Consider the following 17,706-nt stretch of genomic DNA (forward strand, 5'->3'; position numbering starts at 1 on the left):
GTTGATGCATGTTGGTGATTTCTGGGTGGGAGAGGGAATTGTTTGCCATTTTATAATAATCTTTATTATTGTCACAAGTCGGCTTACATTAACACTGCAATGAAGTTACTGTGAAAAGCCCCTAGTCGCCACATTCCGGCGCCTGTTCAGGTACACTGAGGGAGAATTCAGAATGCTCAATTCACCTAACGAGCTTGTCTTTCGGGACTTGTGGGAGGAAACCGGAGCACCCGGAGGAAACCCACGCAGACACGGGGAGAATGTACAGACTCTGCACAGACAGTGACCCAAGCCGGGAATCAAACCCGGGCCCCTGGCGCCGTGAAGCAGCAGTGCTAACCACTATGCTACCGTGCTGCCCATGCCAAGCGGAGAACATTCAATGAAGATTAACTCGACAATGTGATTTAAATATTTAGGCATTAATGAAACTAAATGGGGGAAATTTTCTCCTGTGTGTTGATAATTGAATAATAAATCTCTATTATTCAGAAATATTATGTTATTGATAAATTAATTGTATTGAGCTGGTGCACAGTAAATGCCGGGTGTTCACTTATTGTTCCTGTATATAGGAACAGACTGCAATCCCAGTGGGCACTGTGGGCATTGGGCTGCTTTGTCAACACCTTAATCATATTTTAATTTAACGTTTTAGGTTTCCTTTGTGATTTGTTTTCGGTTAATGGAATATCTCTATGAGTGGCTGCTCTTTAAATTTGTCCCCCAGTTTGTTTGATTTGGTTGAATTAATTTACCGTCTAGCTCAGAAGAATAGGCAGGAACAGACTGAAAGTGGGACTGTTGGATTTGTGCTAAATGGGATAGATTTAGAACATATCAAACACCGACTCCGGGCAGCAAGACATCGCCGCTCCTGTGCATTTGGCATGTGGGAGTCTTTCAAACGTCGGTTTATTAGAATTCAGGATCGGCATGTTCCTATGAGGATGAAGGATAAGTATGGCAAGTTTCAGAAACCTTGGATACGTAGGGATATTGTGAGCCTAGTCAAAAAGAAAAAGGAAGCATTTGTAAGGTCTGGAACCCTGAGAACAGACAAAGCCCTTGAAGATTATAAAGAAAATAGGAAGGAACTTAAGCAAGGAGTTAGGAGGGTTAAATGGGGTCATGAAAAGTCTTTTGCAAACAGAATTCAGGAGAATCCCAAGGCATTTTATACGTATATAAAGAGCAAGAGGGTAGCCAGGGAAAGGGTTGGCCCACTGAAGGACGGAGGAGGGAATCTATGTGTGGAGCCGGAGGAAATGGGCGAGGTACTAAATGAATACTTTGCGTCAGTATTCACCAAAGAGAAGGACTTTGTGGATGATGAGTCTGGGGACGGGTGTGTAGATAGTCTGGGTCATGTCGATATTAAAAAGGAGGAGGTGTTGGATGCTTTAAACAGCATTAAGGCAGATAAGTCCATAGGGCCTAATGGAATCTACCCCAGAATACTGAGGTAGGCGAGGGAGGAAATTTCTGGGGCCTTGACAGACATCTTCGGATCCTCGTTGAGTATGGGTGAATTTCCAGAGGACTGGAGAGTAGCCAATATTATATCATTGCTTAAGTAGTGCAGCAGAGATAATCCATGAAATGATAGGCCGGTGAGCCTTACGTCAGTGGTAGGGAAATTATTGGAGAAGATACTTAGGGTCAGGATTTACTCACATTTGGAAACTAATGGATTTATTAGCGATAGGCAGCATGGTTATGTGAAGGGGAGGTCGTTTCTCACTAACTTGATCGAGATTTTTGAGGAAGTGACTAAGATGATGGATGAAGGAAGGGCAGTGGATGTTGTTTATATGGACTTCAGTAAGACCTTTGACAAGGTCCCTCATGGCAGACTGGTACAAAAGGTGAAGTCACACAGGATCAGGGGTGAGCTGGCAAGATGGATACAGAACTGGCTAGGTCATAGAAGGCAGAGAGTAGCAATGGAAGGGTGCTTTTCTGATTGGAGGGCTGTGACTAGTGGTGTTCCGTAGGGATCAGTGCTGGGACCTTTGCTTTTTGTAGTATATGATTTGGAAGAAAATGTAGCTGGTCTGATGTAGCTGGTCTGATTAGTAAGTTTGCGAACGATACGATGATTGGTGGAGTTGCGGATAGTATGGAGGATTGTCAGAGGATACAGCAGGGTGTAGATCAGTTGAGAGACTTGGGCAGAATTTTAACCGGACAATGTGAGGTAATGCATTTTGGAAGGTCCAATATAGGTGGGAATTATATAGTAAATGGCAGACCCTTCGGAGTATTGTCAGTCAGAGAGATCTGGACGTACAGGTCCACAGATCACTGAAAGGGGCAACACAGGTGGAGAAGATAGTCAAGAAAGCATATGGTATGCTTGCCTTCATTGGCCGGGGCATTGAGTATAAAAATTGGCAAGTCATGCTGCAGCTGTACATGACCTTGGTTAGGCCACATTTCGAATACTGTGTATAATTCTGGTAGCCACACTACCAGAAGGATGTGAATGCTTTGTAAAGGGTGCAAAAGAGGTTTACCAGGATGTTGCCTGGTCTGTAAGCTATTAGCAATGAGGAGAGGTTGGAGAAACTTGGATTATTTTCATTGGAACTCAGAGGTTGAGAGGCGGCCTGATCGAGGTTTACAAAATTATGAGTGGCATGGACAGAGTGGATAGTCGGAAGCTTTTTCCCAGGGTGGAAAAGTCAATTACTAGGCGGCATAGGTTTAAGGTGCGAGGGGGAAAGTTTAGACAAAGTGGGCGAGGAAAGTTTTTTACACAAAGGGTAGTGGGTGCCTGGAACTCGCTGCCGGAGGAAGTGGCAGATACATGAATAGGGTGGGATTAGAGGGATATGGGCCCCGGAAGTATAGAAGGTTTGATGTTAGACAGGTAGCATAGTCGGCACAGGTTTGGAGGGCCGAAGGGCCTGTTCCTGTGCTGTACTTTTTTTGTACTCAAATCCTCTTGCAATGAAGGCCAGCAAACCATTTGCCTTCTTTACCGTCTGCTGTACCTGCACGCTTACCTTCAGTGACTGGTGTACACGGACACCCAGGTCTCATTGCACTTTCCCCTTTCCTAATTTATGGCCATCCAGATAATAATCTGCTTTCCCGTTTTTGCCACCAAAATGGATAACCTCACATTTATGGAAATTATACTGCATCTGCCATTCATTTGTCCACTCACTCAACTTGTCCAAATCACACTGAAGCATCTCTGCATCCTCCTCACAGCTCACCCTCCCACCCAACTTTGTGTCAGCTGCAAATGTGCAGATATTACAATTTGTTCCCTCATCTAAATCATTGATATATATTGTGGATAGCTGGGGTCCAGCACCGATTCCTGTGGCACCCCACTAGTCACTGCCTGTCAATTTGTAAAAATACCGATTAATTCCTACTCTTTGTTTCTGCCAAACAGTTTTCTATCCATCTCAATACATTACCCCAATCCCATTCCAATTTTACACACTAATCTTTTTTGTGGGACTTTGTTGAGAGCCTTCTGAAAGTCTAAATATACCACATTCACTGGCTTCCCATTATCAACTCTATTAGTTACATCCTCGAAGAATTGCAGTAGATTTGTCAAGCATGATTCCCATTTTGTAAATCCATGCTGACTCTGTCTGATCCTGCTACTGTTTTCTAAGTGTTTTGTTATTAAATCTTTGAAAACGAACTCTCGAACATTCCCCACTACTGACGTCAGGCTGACTGCTCTATAATTCCCTGTTTTTTCTCTGCCTCCTTTTCTAAATAGGGAGGTTATATTAGCCACCCTCCAATCTGCAGGAACTGTGTCTATAGATAAGAACCATAGAATCCCTATAGTGTAGAAGGAGGCCAGTCGGCCCATCAATTCTGCATTGGCCCTCCCAACGAACACCCAACGTCGGCTAGCTCCCTTGCCCTGTCCCCGTAACCCCATAACCAAATCTACACATCATTGGAGTGTGGGATGAAGTCGGAGCACCCAAAGGAAACTCCCGCAGACACGCGAAGAACCTGTAAACTCCACATAGTCACCCATGGCTGGAATTGAACCGGGGTCCCTGGCGCTATGAGGCAGAAGGCTAACCACAGCATCCTGGAAGATGACCACCAATCCATCCATTATTTCTTGAGCCACTACCTTAAATACTCTGGGATGTAGATGATCAGCCCCTGGGGATTGATCAGCTTTTAAATCCATCAACTGTCCCAACACCATGCCCCTACAAATACTGATTTCCTTCAGTTCCTCCCTCTCACTAAACCCTGCATTCCCCATATTTCTGAAATCTTATTTGTGTCCTCATTTGTGAAGACAAACCAAAGTATGTGTTTAGTTGCTCAGCCATCTTTTTCTCCCCAATAATACATACCCTCTGTTTCTGACTGTAAGGGACCTACATTTGTCTTCACCTGACTTTTTTTTCTTCACATACCTACAGAAACCTGTACAGTCAGTTTTTATATTCCCTGCAAGCTTACTCTCGTACTCTATTTTCTCATTATTAATCAATCCCTTGTTCCTCCTTTGCTGAATTTGTAACTGCTCCCAATCCTCAAGTCAGTTGTTTTTCTGGCCAATTTATAGTATTAATATTGCCTTTATTGTCACAAGTAGGCTGACATTAACACAGCAATGAAGTGACTGTGAAAAGTCCCTAGTCGCAACACTCCAGCGCCTGTTCGGGTACACAGAGGGAGAATTCAGAATGTCCAAATTACCTAACAGCCCGTCTTTCGGGACTTATGGGAGGAAACCGGAGCACCCGGAGGAAACCCACGCAGACACGGGGAGAACGTGCAGACTCCGCATAGACAGTGACCCAAGCCGGGAATCGAACCTGGGACCCTGGCGCTCTGAAACAACAGTGTGAAACACTGTGCTACCGTGCTGCCCTATTTATATGCTTCTTCCTTGGATCTAATAGTATATTTAAGTTTCCTCGTGAGTCATGGATTGATCACCTTTCCCATTTTAGTTTTGCACCAGACAAGAATAAACAATTGTTGCAGTTCCTCCATTCGCTCCTTGAATGTTTGCCATTGCCTATCCACTGTCATCTCTTTAAGTAACGTTTTCCAATTGATCATAGCCAACTCATGCCTCATATCATAGAACAAAGAACAAAGAATAAAGAAAAGTACAGCACAGGAACAGGCCCTTCGGCCCTCCAAGCCCGTGCTGACCATGCTGCCCATCTAAACTAAAATCTTCTACACTTCCGGGGTCAGTATCCCTCTATTCCCATCCTATTCATGTATTTGTCAAGATGCCCCTTAAATGCCACCATCGTCCCTGCTTCCACCACCTCCTCCGGCAGCGAACCACTACCCTCTGTGTAAAAAACTTGCCTCGTACATCTCCTCTAAATCTTGCCCCTCACACCCTAAACCTATGCCCCCTGGTAATTGACTCCTCTACCCTGGGGAAAAGCCTCTGACTATCCACTCTGTCTATGCCCCTCATAATTTTGTAGATCTCTATCAGGCCGCCCCTCAGCCTCCGTCATTCCAGTGAGAACAAACCGAGTTTATTCAACTGCTCCTCATAGCTAATGCCCTCCATACCAGACAACATCCTGGTAAATCTCTTCTGCACCCTCGCTAAAGCCTCCACATCCTCCTGGTAGAGTGGCGACCAGAATTGAACACTATACTCCAAGTGTGGCCTAACTCAGGTTCTATACAGCTGCAATATGACTTGCCAATTCTTATACTCAATGCCCCGGCCAATGAAGGCAAGCATGCCTGATGCCTTCTTGACTACCTTCTCCACCTGTGTTGCCCCTTTCAGTGACCTGTGGACCTGTACACCTAGATCTCCCTGACTTTCAATACTCCTGAGGGTTCTACCATTCACTGTATATTCACTACCTGCATTAGACCTTCCAAAATGCATTACCTCACATTTGTCCGGATTAAACTCCATCTGCCATCTCTCCGCCCAAGTTTCCAAATGGACTAAATCCTGCTGTATCCTCTGACAGTCCTCATCGCTATCCGCAATTCCACCAACCTTTTGTCGTCTGCAAACTTACTAATCAGACCAGTTACATTTTCCTCCAAATCATTTATATATACTACGCAGAGCAAAGCTCCCTGCACTGATCCCTGCGGAACACCACTAGTCACAGCCCTCCAATTAGAAAATCACCCTTCCATTGCTACTCTCTGCCTTCTATGACCAGTTCTGTATCCATCTTGCCAGCTCATCCCTGATCCCATGTGACTTCACCTTTTGTACCAGTCTACCGTGAGGCACCTTGTCAAAGGCATTACTGAAGTCCATATAGACAACATCCACTGCCCTACCTGCATCAATCATCTTTGTGACCTCTTTGCAAATCTCTATCAAGTTAGTGAGACACGACCTCCCCCGTCACAAAACCATGCTGCCTCTCACTAAGACATCCATTTGCTTCCAAATGGGAGTAGATCCTGTCTCAAAGAATTCTCTCCAGTAATTTCCCTACCACTGACGTAAGGCTCACTGGCCTGTAGTTCCCTGGATTATCCTTGCTACCCTTCTTAAACAAAGGAACAACATTGGCTATTCTCCAGTCCTTCGGGACATCACCTGAAGACAGTGAGGATCCAAAGATCTTTGTCATCATGGTCTCCTTTATTTTTTTATTTTTTTTTAAAATTTAGATTATCCAATTATTTTTTCCAATTAAGGGGCAATTTAGCGTGGCCAATCCACCTACTCTGCACATTTTTGGGTTGTGGGGGCGAAACCCACGCAGACACGGGGAGAATGTGCAAACTCCACACGGACAGTGACCCTGAGCCGGGATCGAACCTGGGACCTCAGCGCCGTGAGGCGATTGTGCTAACCACTAGGCCACCGTGCTGCCCTTGGTCTCCTTTATTAAGATTCAGGACCCTAGTCTCCGAATCAACAAAGTCACTCTCCATCTTGATGAAGAATTCTTTCATATTATGGTCACTCATCCCCAAGGGATCTCGCATGACCAGAGTTCCAATTATTGCTTTCTCATTACGCAATACCCAGTCTAGGGATGGCCTGTTCTCTGGTTGATTCCTCAATGTTTTGGCCCAGAAAACCATCCCGTATACACTCCAGGAATTCCTCCTCTACGGTATTGTGGCTAATTTGATTTGCCTAATCTATGTGCAGATTAACGTCACCCATGTTAAAAGATGTTCCGTTGTTGAATATGTCTCTAATTTCCTATTAAAAGCAAATTAAAAGTAGATGCTGGAATCTGAAACCAAAGAGAAAATGCTGGAAAATCTCAGCAGGTCTGGCAGCATCTGTAGGGAGAGAAAGGAGCTAACGTTTCGAGTCCGATGACTCTTTGTCAGCTTTGAGACCTGCTGAGATTGTCCAGCATTTTCTTTTCGGTTTCTAATTTCCTGTTTGCTGTTTAATGCCATCCCCAACATCACCACTACAGTGTGGGAGCCTATAAACAATCCCCATTAATGCTTTTCTCCCCCTTGGTGTTTCTCAGCTCTACCTATACAGATTCAACATCGTCGGAGTTAATATGCTTCTATACTACTGAGTTAATTTCCTCTTTTACCAGCAATGCAACCCCACCACCTTTTCCTGTTTGCCTGTCCTTCCTAAATACTGAATACCCCTGGATGTTTAATTCCTATCCTTGGTCACCCTGCAGCCATGTCTCCGTAATTACAACCATATCATATCCGTTTATATCTATTTAATTAATTCATCCAGCTTATTGCGAATGACCCATGTGTTAAGTCACAAAGCCTTAAGGTTTGTCTTTTTAACATTGCGTGTCCCGTTCTCACTATTGTTCCCCGAGGCCCTTTTAATTCTGGTCCTTGAATTCTCTGCCTATCATTTTTTTAATTCCCCTTACCGTCTTTTGTTCTTGTCCTTGATTCCCCCTTCTTCGACTTCTTGCATCAGTTCCCATCCCCCTGCCATTTTAAGTTTAAACTATACCGTCCACACTCACAAATACTCCCCCTAGGATATCAGTTCCAGTCCTGCCCAGCTATAACCCGTCCAGTTTGTACAGGTCCCACCTCCCCCAGAACCGGTCCCAATGCCCCAGGAATCTGAAACCCTCCCCCTCACACCATCTCCTCAGCTACGTATTTATCCGATGTATCCTGCTATTTCTGCTCTGACTGGCAGGTGGCACTGGTAAAAATCCTGAGATCACTACTTTAGAGGTCTGAGTTCTCAATTTTCTTCCTGACTCCCTATGTTCTGCTTTTAGGACCTCATCGCTTTTTAACCTATGTCGTTTGTACCAATGTGCACCACGGTTTCTGACTGTTCACCCTCCCCCTCCAGAATGTCCTGTACCCCGCTCCGAGACATCCTTGACCCTAGCACCAGGGAGGCAACATACCATCCTGGAGTCTTGTTTACAGCCACAGAAACACCTGTATGTTCCTCTTACAATTGAATCCCCGATAACTATTGCATTCCTGCACTTTTTGCTCCTCCCCGCTGTAGTAGAACCAACTGTGGTGCAATGAATTTGGCTGCTGCTGCTTTCCCCTGAGAGGTCAAACGCTATACCTGTTTTGCAGGGTAATGGCCCCAGGAGATTCATGCACTGCCTGCCTAATCCTCTTGCTCTGCCTGGTGGACACCCATCCCCTTCCTGCCTGTGGACTTTTAGTCTGTGGTGTTGGGGCTGGTTTAGCTCACTGGGCTAAATTGCTGGCTTTTAAAGCAGACCAAGCAGGCCAGCAGCACAGTTCAATTCCCATACCAGCCTCCCCGAACAGGCGCCGGAATGTGGCGACTAGGGGCTTTTCACAGTAACTTCATTGAAGCTTACTTGTGACAATAAGCGATTTTCATTTCATTTCATTTCATTTCAGCTCTTTATATGCGTTATCCATGGTACTCTCCACCTCGCAGAGGCTTGACAGTGTCCACACCAGCTGCTCCTGCTCCAAAACCTGGGCTTCCAGGAGCTGCAGCTGCAGATGCTCCCTGCGCACAGGTTGGCCCCGGGCACTGGAAATGGTCCCGGCTTCCCACATAACGCAGGAAGTGCACACCACGCTTTGAGCTTTTTAATTAAAATGAACCTTTTGGAAGATACTTAATATCAAATAATATCAATTACTCTCAGGCCCTCTTCCCTATTCCTCATGATGATAGAATATAGCCCTTACAAACAATATACCACAAAATAAGATGTTTAAAATTATAATTGATAAATTAGTAAATACTTACCCATCCACACTCACCCAATCAGCTGCTTCCACTTGGCCCACATCACTTTTGAATCCTGATGTCACTTCAGGATATCCAAAGTAGCATTCTGCTCTCAGTCTCTCTCGTTCTCTCGCTCCTTTATCCTCCATGTTCCGTTCTCAGTCTCTCTCTTTCTCTCGCTCCTTTATCCTCCCGGTTCCGTTCTCTAACTTTATCTTATTTCACCTCAATTTGATTCAACTTTTCTTCCCTATTGCTAGTGTTCCATGAATTTCAAGAAGCTACTTCTCACCAACCAATGAATTTACCGTTTTCCTGTGATGTGACGCCTGGATTTATTTTTCAAATTCAGCCCGATGTCACAGTACAGGGTGTTCCTCGCAGTCCGACTGTCCCCACAGTACAGGGTGTTCCTCACTGATCCGGCTGTCCCCACAGTACAGGGTGTCCGTCCGGCTGTCCCCACAGTACAGGGTGTCCCTCGCAGATCCGGCTGTCCCCACAGTACAGGGTGTCCCTCACAGTCCGGCTGTCCCCACAGTACAGGGTGTTCCTCACAGTCCGGCTGTCCCCGCAGTACAGGGTGTTCCTCGCAGTCCGGCTGTCCCCACAGTACAGGGTGTTCCTCGCAGTCCGACTGTCCCCACAGTACAGGGTGTTCCTCACAGTCAGGCTGTCCCCACAGTACAGGGTGTTCCTCACAGTCAGACTGTCCCTACAGTACAGGGTGTTCCTCACAGTCAGGCTGTCCCCACAGTACAGGGTGTTCCTCGCAGATCCGGATGTCCCCACAGTACAGGGTGTTCCTCACAGTCAGGCTGTCCCCACAGTACAGGGTGTCCCTCGCAGTCCGACTGTCTCTGCAGTACAGGGTGTTCCTCACAGTCCGACTGTCTCCGCAGTACAGGGTGTTCCTCACAGTCCGGCTGTCCCCGCAGTACAGGGTGTTCCTCACAGTCAGACTGTACCCACAGTACAGGGTGTTCCTCGCAGATCCGGATGTCCCCACAGTACACGGTGTTCCTCGCAGTCCGACTGTCTCTGCAGTACAGGGTGTTCCTCACAGTCCGACTGTCTCCCGCAGTACAGGGTGTTCCTCACAGTCCGGCTGTCCCCGCAGTACAGGGTGTTCCTCACAGTCAGACTGTACCCACAGTACAGGGTGTTCCTCACAGATCCGACTGTCTCCGCAGTACAGGGTGTCCCTCGCAGTCCGACTGTCTCCGCAGTACAGGGTGTTCCTCGCAGTCCGACTGTCCCCACAGTACAGGGTGTTCCTCACAGTCCGACTGTCCCACAGTACAGGGTGTCCCTCGCAGTCCGACTGTCTCCGCAGTACAGGGTGTTCCTCGCAGTCCGACTGTCTCCGCAGTACAGGGTGTTCCACACAGTCCGACTGTCCCCACAGTACAGGGTGTCCCTCGCGGACCAGGCTGTCTTCGCTGTACAGGGTGTCCCTCGCGGATCAGGCTGTCCCCTGTACAGGGTGTCCCTCGCGGACCAGGCTGTCTCCGCAGTACAGGGTGTCCCTCGCGGACCAGGCTGTCCCCGCAGTACAGGGTGTCCCTCGCGGACCAGGCTGTCCCCGCAGTACAGGGTGTCCCTCGCGGACCAGGCTGTCCCCGCAGTACAGGGTGTCCCTCGCGGACCAGGCTGTCCCCGCAGTACAGGGTGTCCCTCGCGGACCAGGCTGTCCCCCCAGTACAGGGTGTCCCTCCGCGGACCAGGCTGTCCCCGCAGTACAGGGTGTCCCTCGCGACCAGGCTGTCCCCCGCAGTACAGGGTGTCCCTCGCGGACCAGGCTGTCCCCGCAGTACAGGGTGTCCCTCGCGGACCAGGCTGTCCCCTGCAGTACAGGGTGTCCCCTCGCGGACCAGGCTGTCCCCGCAGTACAGGGTGTCCCTCGCGGACCAGGCTGTCCCCGCAGGTACAGGGTGTCCCTCGCGGACCAGGCTGTCCCCGCATGTACAGGGGTGTCCTCGCGGACCAGGCTTGTCCCGCAGTACAGGGTGTCCCTCGCGGACCAGGCTGTCCCCGCAGTACAGGGTGTCCCTCGCGGACCAGGCTGTCTCTGCAGTACAGGGTGTCCCTCGCGGACCAGGCTGTCCCCACAGTACAGGGTGTCCCTCGCGGACCAGGCTGTCCCCACAGTACAGGGTGTCCCTCGCGGACCAGGCTGTCTCCGCAGTACAGGGTGTCCCTCGCGGACCAGGCTGTCCCCGCAGTACAGGGTGTCCCTCGCGGACCAGGCTGTCTCTGCAGTACAGGGTGTCCCTCGCGGACCAGGCTGTCCCCGTACAGGGTGTCCCTCGCGGACCAGCTGTCTCTGCAGTACAGGGTGTCCCTCGCGGACCAGGCTGTCCCCGCAGTACAGGGTCTCCCTCGCGGACCAGGCTGTCTCTGCAGTACAGGGTGTCCCTCGCGGACCAGGCTGTCCCCGCAGTACAGGGTGTCCCTTGCGGACCAGGCTGTCTCCTGCTGTACAGGGTGTCCCTCGCGGACCAGGCTGTCCCCGCAGTACAGGGTGTCCCTTGCGGACCAGGCTGTCCCCGCAGTACAGGGTGTCCCTCGCGGACCAGGCTGTCTCTGCTGTACAGGTTCCCTTGCGGACCAGGTGTCTCTGCAGTACAGGGTGTCCCTCGCGGACCAGGCTGTCCCCGCAGTACAGGGTGTTCCTCGCGGACCAGGCTGTCCCCGCAAGTACAGGGTGTCCCTCGCGGACCAGGCGTTGTCTCTGCAGTACAGGGTGTCCCTCGCGGACCAGGCTGTCCCCGCAGTACAGGTTGTCCCCTCGCGGACCAGGCTGTCCCCGCAGTACAGGGTGTCCCTCGCGGACCAGGCTGTCCCCGCAGTACAGGGTGTCCCTCGCGGACCAGCTGTCTCTGCAGTACTAGGGTGTCCCTCGCGGACCAGGCTGTCTCTGCAGTACAGGGTGTCCCTCGCGGACCAGGCTGTCCCCGCAGTACAGGTGTCCCTCGCGGACCAGGCTGTCTCTGCAGTACAGGGGTGTCCCTCGCGGACCAGGCTGTCCCCACAGTACAGGGTTTCCCTCGCGGACCAGGCTGTCCCCACAGTACAGGGTGTCCCTCGCGGACCAGGCTGTCTCCGCAGTACAGGGTGTCCCTCGCGGACCAGGCTGTCCCCGCAGTACAGGGTGTCCCTCGCGGACCAGGCTGTCTCTGCAGTACAGGGTGTCCCTCGCGGACCAGGCTGTCTCCGCAGTACAGGGTGTCCCTCGCGGACCAGGCTGTCTCCGCAGTACAGGGTGTCCCTCGCGGACCAGGCTGTCCCCGCAGTACAGGGTGTCCCTCGCGGACCAGGCTGTCTCTGCAGTACAGGGTGTCCCTCGCGGACCAGGCTGTCCCCGCAGTACAGGGTGTCCCTCGCGGACCAGGCTGTCTCTGCAGTACAGGGTGTCCCTCGCGGACCAGGCTGTCCCCGCAGTACAGGGTCTCCCTCGCGGACCAGGCTGTCTCTGCAGTACAGGGTGTCCCTTGCGGACCAGGCTGTCCCCGCAGTACAGGGTGTCCCTTGCGGACCAGGCTGTCTCTGCTGTACAGGGTGTCCCTCGCGGACCAGGCTGTCCCCGCAGTACAGGGTGTCCCTTGCGGACCAGGCTGTCCCCGCAGTACAGGGTGTCCCTCGCGGACCAGGCTGTCTCTGCTGTACAGGGTGTCCCTTGCGGACCAGGCTGTCTCTGCAGTACAGGGTGTCCCTCGCGGACCAGGCTGTCCCCGCAGTACAGGGTGTTCCTCGCGGACCAGGCTGTCCCCGCAGTACAGGGTGTCCCTCGCGGACCAGGCTGTCTCTGCAGTACAGGGTGTCCCTCGCGGACCAGGCTGTCCCCGCAGTACAGGGTGTCCCTCGCGGACCAGGCTGTCCCCGCAGTACAGGGTGTCCCTCGCGGACCAGGCTGTCCCCGCAGTACAGGGTGTCCCTCGCGGACCAGTCTGTCTCTGCAGTACAGGGTGTCCCTCGCGGACCAGGCTGTCCCCGCAGTACAGGGTGTCCCTTGCGGACCAGGCTGTCTCTGCTGTACAGGGTGTCCCTCGCGGACCAGGCTGTCCCCGCAGTACAGGGTGTCCCTCGCGGACCAGGCTGTCCCCGCAGTACAGGGTGTCCCTCGCGGACCAGGCTGTCTCTGCAGTACAGGGTGTCCCTCGCGGACCAGGCTGTCCCCGCTGTACAGGGTGTCCCTCGCGGACCAGGCTGTCCCCACAGTACAGGGTGTCCCTCGCGGACCAGGCTGTCTCTGCTGTACAGGGTGTCCCTCGCGGACCAGGCTGTCTCTGCAGTACAGGGTCTCCCTCGCGGACCAGGCTGTCTCTGCAGTACAGGGTGTCCCTCGCGGACCAGGCTGTCCCCGCAGTACAGGGTGTCCCTTGCGGACCAGGCTGTCCCCGCAGTACAGGGTGTCCCTCGCGGACCAGGCTGTCCCCGCAGTACAGGGTGTCCCTCGCGGACCAGGCTGTCCCCGCAGTACAGGGTGTCCCTCGCGGACCAGGCTGTCTCTGCTGTACAGGGTGTCCCTCGCGGACCAGGCTGTCCCCGCTGTACAGGGTGTCCCTCGCGGACCAGGCTGTCCCCACAGTACAGGGTGTCCCTCGCGGACCAGGCTGTCTCTGCTGTACAGGGTGTCCCTCGCGGACCAGGCTGTCTCTGCATGGTAATGTCACTGGTATTGTAATCCAGGCCCAGACTAATCCTCTGGTGAAATGAGTTCAAATTCCACCAGGGGTAGTTGGTGGAATTTAAATTCAATTAATAAATCTGGAATATTAAGCTTGTCTCCGAAATAGTGACCATAACACCGATTGTTGTAAAAGGAGGTCTGATTCACTAATCTGCCGTTCTGACCCGGCCAGGCCTCCATGTGACTCCAGACCCACAGCAATGTGTTTGACTCTGAGCTGTCTCCCGGAAAGTTCAGTTTGGGACAATTCGGGATGGGGGTCGGTTGTGTGAGTGACGCCACATGAAGAAAAATAAGAAAACATTACATTTCTATAGTGCCTTTCATGATTTTCAGCTCATTCAAAATGATGATTTTACATAATTCACTTTTATAAAAGTGTAACACTGTCATATTGTAGGAAACAACAATTCATGTACGTCATGGTTTAGCACAGGGCTAAATAGTTGGCTTTTAAAGCAGACGAAGCAGGCCGAGCAGCGCGGGTTCAATTCCCGTACCAGCCTCCCTGAACAGGTGCCGGAATGTGGTGACTAGGGGCTTTTCACAGTAACTTCATTGCAGCCTACCTGTGAGCCAAGCAGCAGAGACAGAGGCTAAAGGACCTCAGAACCAGCACATCACAGAAACGGCATGGATTATAGAAATACAGTTTGTTACTTCCTGCAATGCAGAACTAGTGATACTAACATCCCCCCCTCCCCAGACCCCCCCCACCCCAGACAGCCGCCCCCCCCACCCCAAACAGCCGGCACCCCCACCCCAAACAGCCGGCACCCCCACCCCAGACTACCCCCCCACCCCAGACAGCCAACCCCTCCACCCAAGACAGCTCCCCCTCCCCAGACAACCCCCCTACCCCAGACAGCCAACCCCCCCACCCAGACAACCCCCCCCACCCCAGACAGCCGCCCCCCAACCCAGACACCCCCCCACCGCAGACCCCCGCCTCACCCCAGACAGCCCCCCTCCCCAGACCACCCCACCCAGACAGGCCCTCCACCTCAAACAGCCACCCCCCCACCCCAGACAGCCCCCCCACCTCAAACAGCCACCCCCCTCCCATCCCAGACAGCTGGCACCCCCAGCCAGACAACCATCCCCAAGGTAGCCAGCTCCCCCCCCCCCCCCAGGTAGACCCCGCTCCCACCCCCAGGCAAACCCCTCCCCAATGCAGAGTCTCCTCTTGCAGGCAGACACCGCTCGGCAGAAACCCCCCAGGCAGACCCCTTCCACCGGGACAGAACCCCTCCCCCGGGGCATCCCTCGGGATAGACCCCCTCCCCCGGGGCCTCCCCCCTCCCCCGGGGCCTCCCCCCCCCCCCGGGACGACCCCCTCCCCCGGGGCCTCCCCCTCCCCCGGGACAGACCCCCCCCCCCGGGCCCCCCCCCCCCGGGACAGACCCCCTCCCCCGGGGCCTCCCCCTCCCCGGGACAGACCCCCTCCCCGGGACAGACCCCCTCCCCCGGGGCCTCCCCCCTCCCTCGGGGCCTCCCCCCCCCCCCCGGGGCCTCCCCCGGGGCCTCCCCCCCCCCCCGGGACAGACCCCCTCCCCCGGGGCCTCCCCCATCCCCCGGGACAGACCCCCTCCCCCGGGACAGACCCCCCTCCCCCGGGGCCTCCCCCCTCCCCCGGGACAGACCCCCTCCCCCAGGTTGAGCACTGCTGCAGTCCGGGAACAGTGTTGTTGTTCTTTGTAGCCTTGTCCAGTTTGGAGCTGGAGACAGTCAGCTGCACATCTCAGACTGTTTGTTTGTTATTTATCTTCATGCAAACCTTTATCCCCCTGGGGCAGAGTGTGGAAGTGTTGACAGGTTTCCCAGGTTAATTATCACCTTGTTTATGCTGCATTCTGTACCCACCATCTCTGGGCGTCTCTGGGCGTCGCTGGGCTGGGTCGGCCATTTATTGCTCATCCTGAATTGCCCCTGAACTGAGTGTCTCGCTCGGCCGTTCCTTATTTTTTATAAATTTAGAATACCCTATTCATTTATTCCAATGAAGGGGCAATTTATCCTGGCCAATCCACCTACCCGGCACATCTTTGGGTTGTGGGGGTGAAACCCACGCAGACACGGGGAGAATGTGCAAACTCCACACGGACAGTGACCCAGAGCCGGGATCGAACCTGGGACCTCGGCGCTGTGAGGCAGCAGGGCTAACCACTGTGTCACCGTGCGGCCCCTGCTCGGTCTTTCCTGAGAGGCAATTCAGAGCCAGCCACATTACTGTGGGTCTGGAGTCACATATAGGCCAGACTGGGTAAGGGCGTCAGATCTCCTTGCCATAAGGACACGAGTTTTTACAACAATCGGTGATAGTTTTAGGATAACAGAACCACCGAATCCCTGCAGTGTAGAAGGAGGCCATTCGGCCGGATGTGGTGTCTGCCTGGGGGGGGGGGGGGGGGGGGGTCTGTAACGGCCAGTGGCTATTCCCCTTTGTGAGGGGGTGGGGGTTGGTGGGGTCTGTAGGGGAGGAGGGGGTGGGGTGGTCGGTAGGGTCTGTAGGGGAGGAGGGGGTGGGGGGGTTGGCGGGGTCTGTAGGGGAGGAGGGGGTGGGGTGGGTGGGTGGGGGTTGGTAGGGCCTGTAGGGGAGGAGGGGGTGGGTGGGGGTTGGTGGGGTCTGTAGGGAGGAGGGGGGGTGGGGGGGTTGGTGGGGTCTGTAGGAGAGGAGGGGGTGGGTGGGGGTTGGTGGGGTCTGTAGGGGAGGAGGGGGGGGGGTGGGAGGGGGTTGGTGGGGTCTGTAGGGGAGGAGGGGGTGGGTGGGGGTTGGTGCGGTCTGTAGGGAGGAGGAGGGGGTGGTGGGGGTTGGTGGGGTCTGTAGGGGAGGAGGGGGTGGGGTGGGGGGGGGTGGGGGTTGGTGGGGTCTGTAGGGGAGGAGGGGGTGGGGGGGGGTTGGTGGGGTCTGTAGGGGAGAAGGGGGTGGGGGGGGGTTGGTGGGGTCTGTAGAGGAGAAGGGGTGGTGGGGGGGGGTTGGTGGGGTCTGTAGGGGAGGAGGGGGTGGGGTGGGGGGGTGGGGGTTGGTGGGGTCTGTAGGGGAGGAGGGGGTGGGTGGGGGTTGGTGGGGTCTGTAGGGGAGGAGGGGGTGGGGGGGGGTTGGTGGGGTCTGTAGGGGAGGAGGGGTGGGGGGTGGGGTCTGTAGGGGAGGAGGGGGTGGATCTCAGACATGTCTTTTTGATGTTTTCTGCCTCCAGTGTGAAGCGTCTGGAGTTGATCAGGATCTAAACCCTGATATTTAGGATTGACTGATCCAACCCGGATACATGGGTTAGCAAACTGTGAGAAACAGGAAGTGGCAGACACGGTGCTGATACTGAGTGAGAATCACCAGGCCTGGTGTAAGGATCAGGGTGGCACTGGATGCCAGCCGCAGCAGGCAGTGCCTGCGGATGAGGTACTGCCCATCACTACAACACACGGACCACAGAATACAGCCCATCACGAGGCCGTTCAGCCCCTCACATCACTGCCAGCTCTTCAAACACACTGCCAGTTTATCCATTCACTCCTCCAGCTTTCCCCCATAACCCAGCACAGTGAATCCTCAAGTACATGTCCTGACACAGACCCCCCCCCCCCACACATATAACCAGACAAACACACCCCTATACACCACCACTCCCACACACACACAGACACACAAATCCCTATACAACACCCCCCCCCCACACACACACACAACCAGACATACCAAACCCCTACACACAACCAGACACCCACCCACTCACAGACCTGTACCCCTACAGACACTTGTACACCCCACACACCTATACACCCCCACACCTGTACACCCCACACACCCTACACCCCACACACCTATACCCCACACACCTACACCCCACAC

This window comes from Scyliorhinus canicula, chromosome 3 (genome assembly GCF_902713615.1).
Source record: "Scyliorhinus canicula chromosome 3, sScyCan1.1, whole genome shotgun sequence".
Taxonomy (NCBI): domain Eukaryota; kingdom Metazoa; phylum Chordata; class Chondrichthyes; order Carcharhiniformes; family Scyliorhinidae; genus Scyliorhinus; species Scyliorhinus canicula.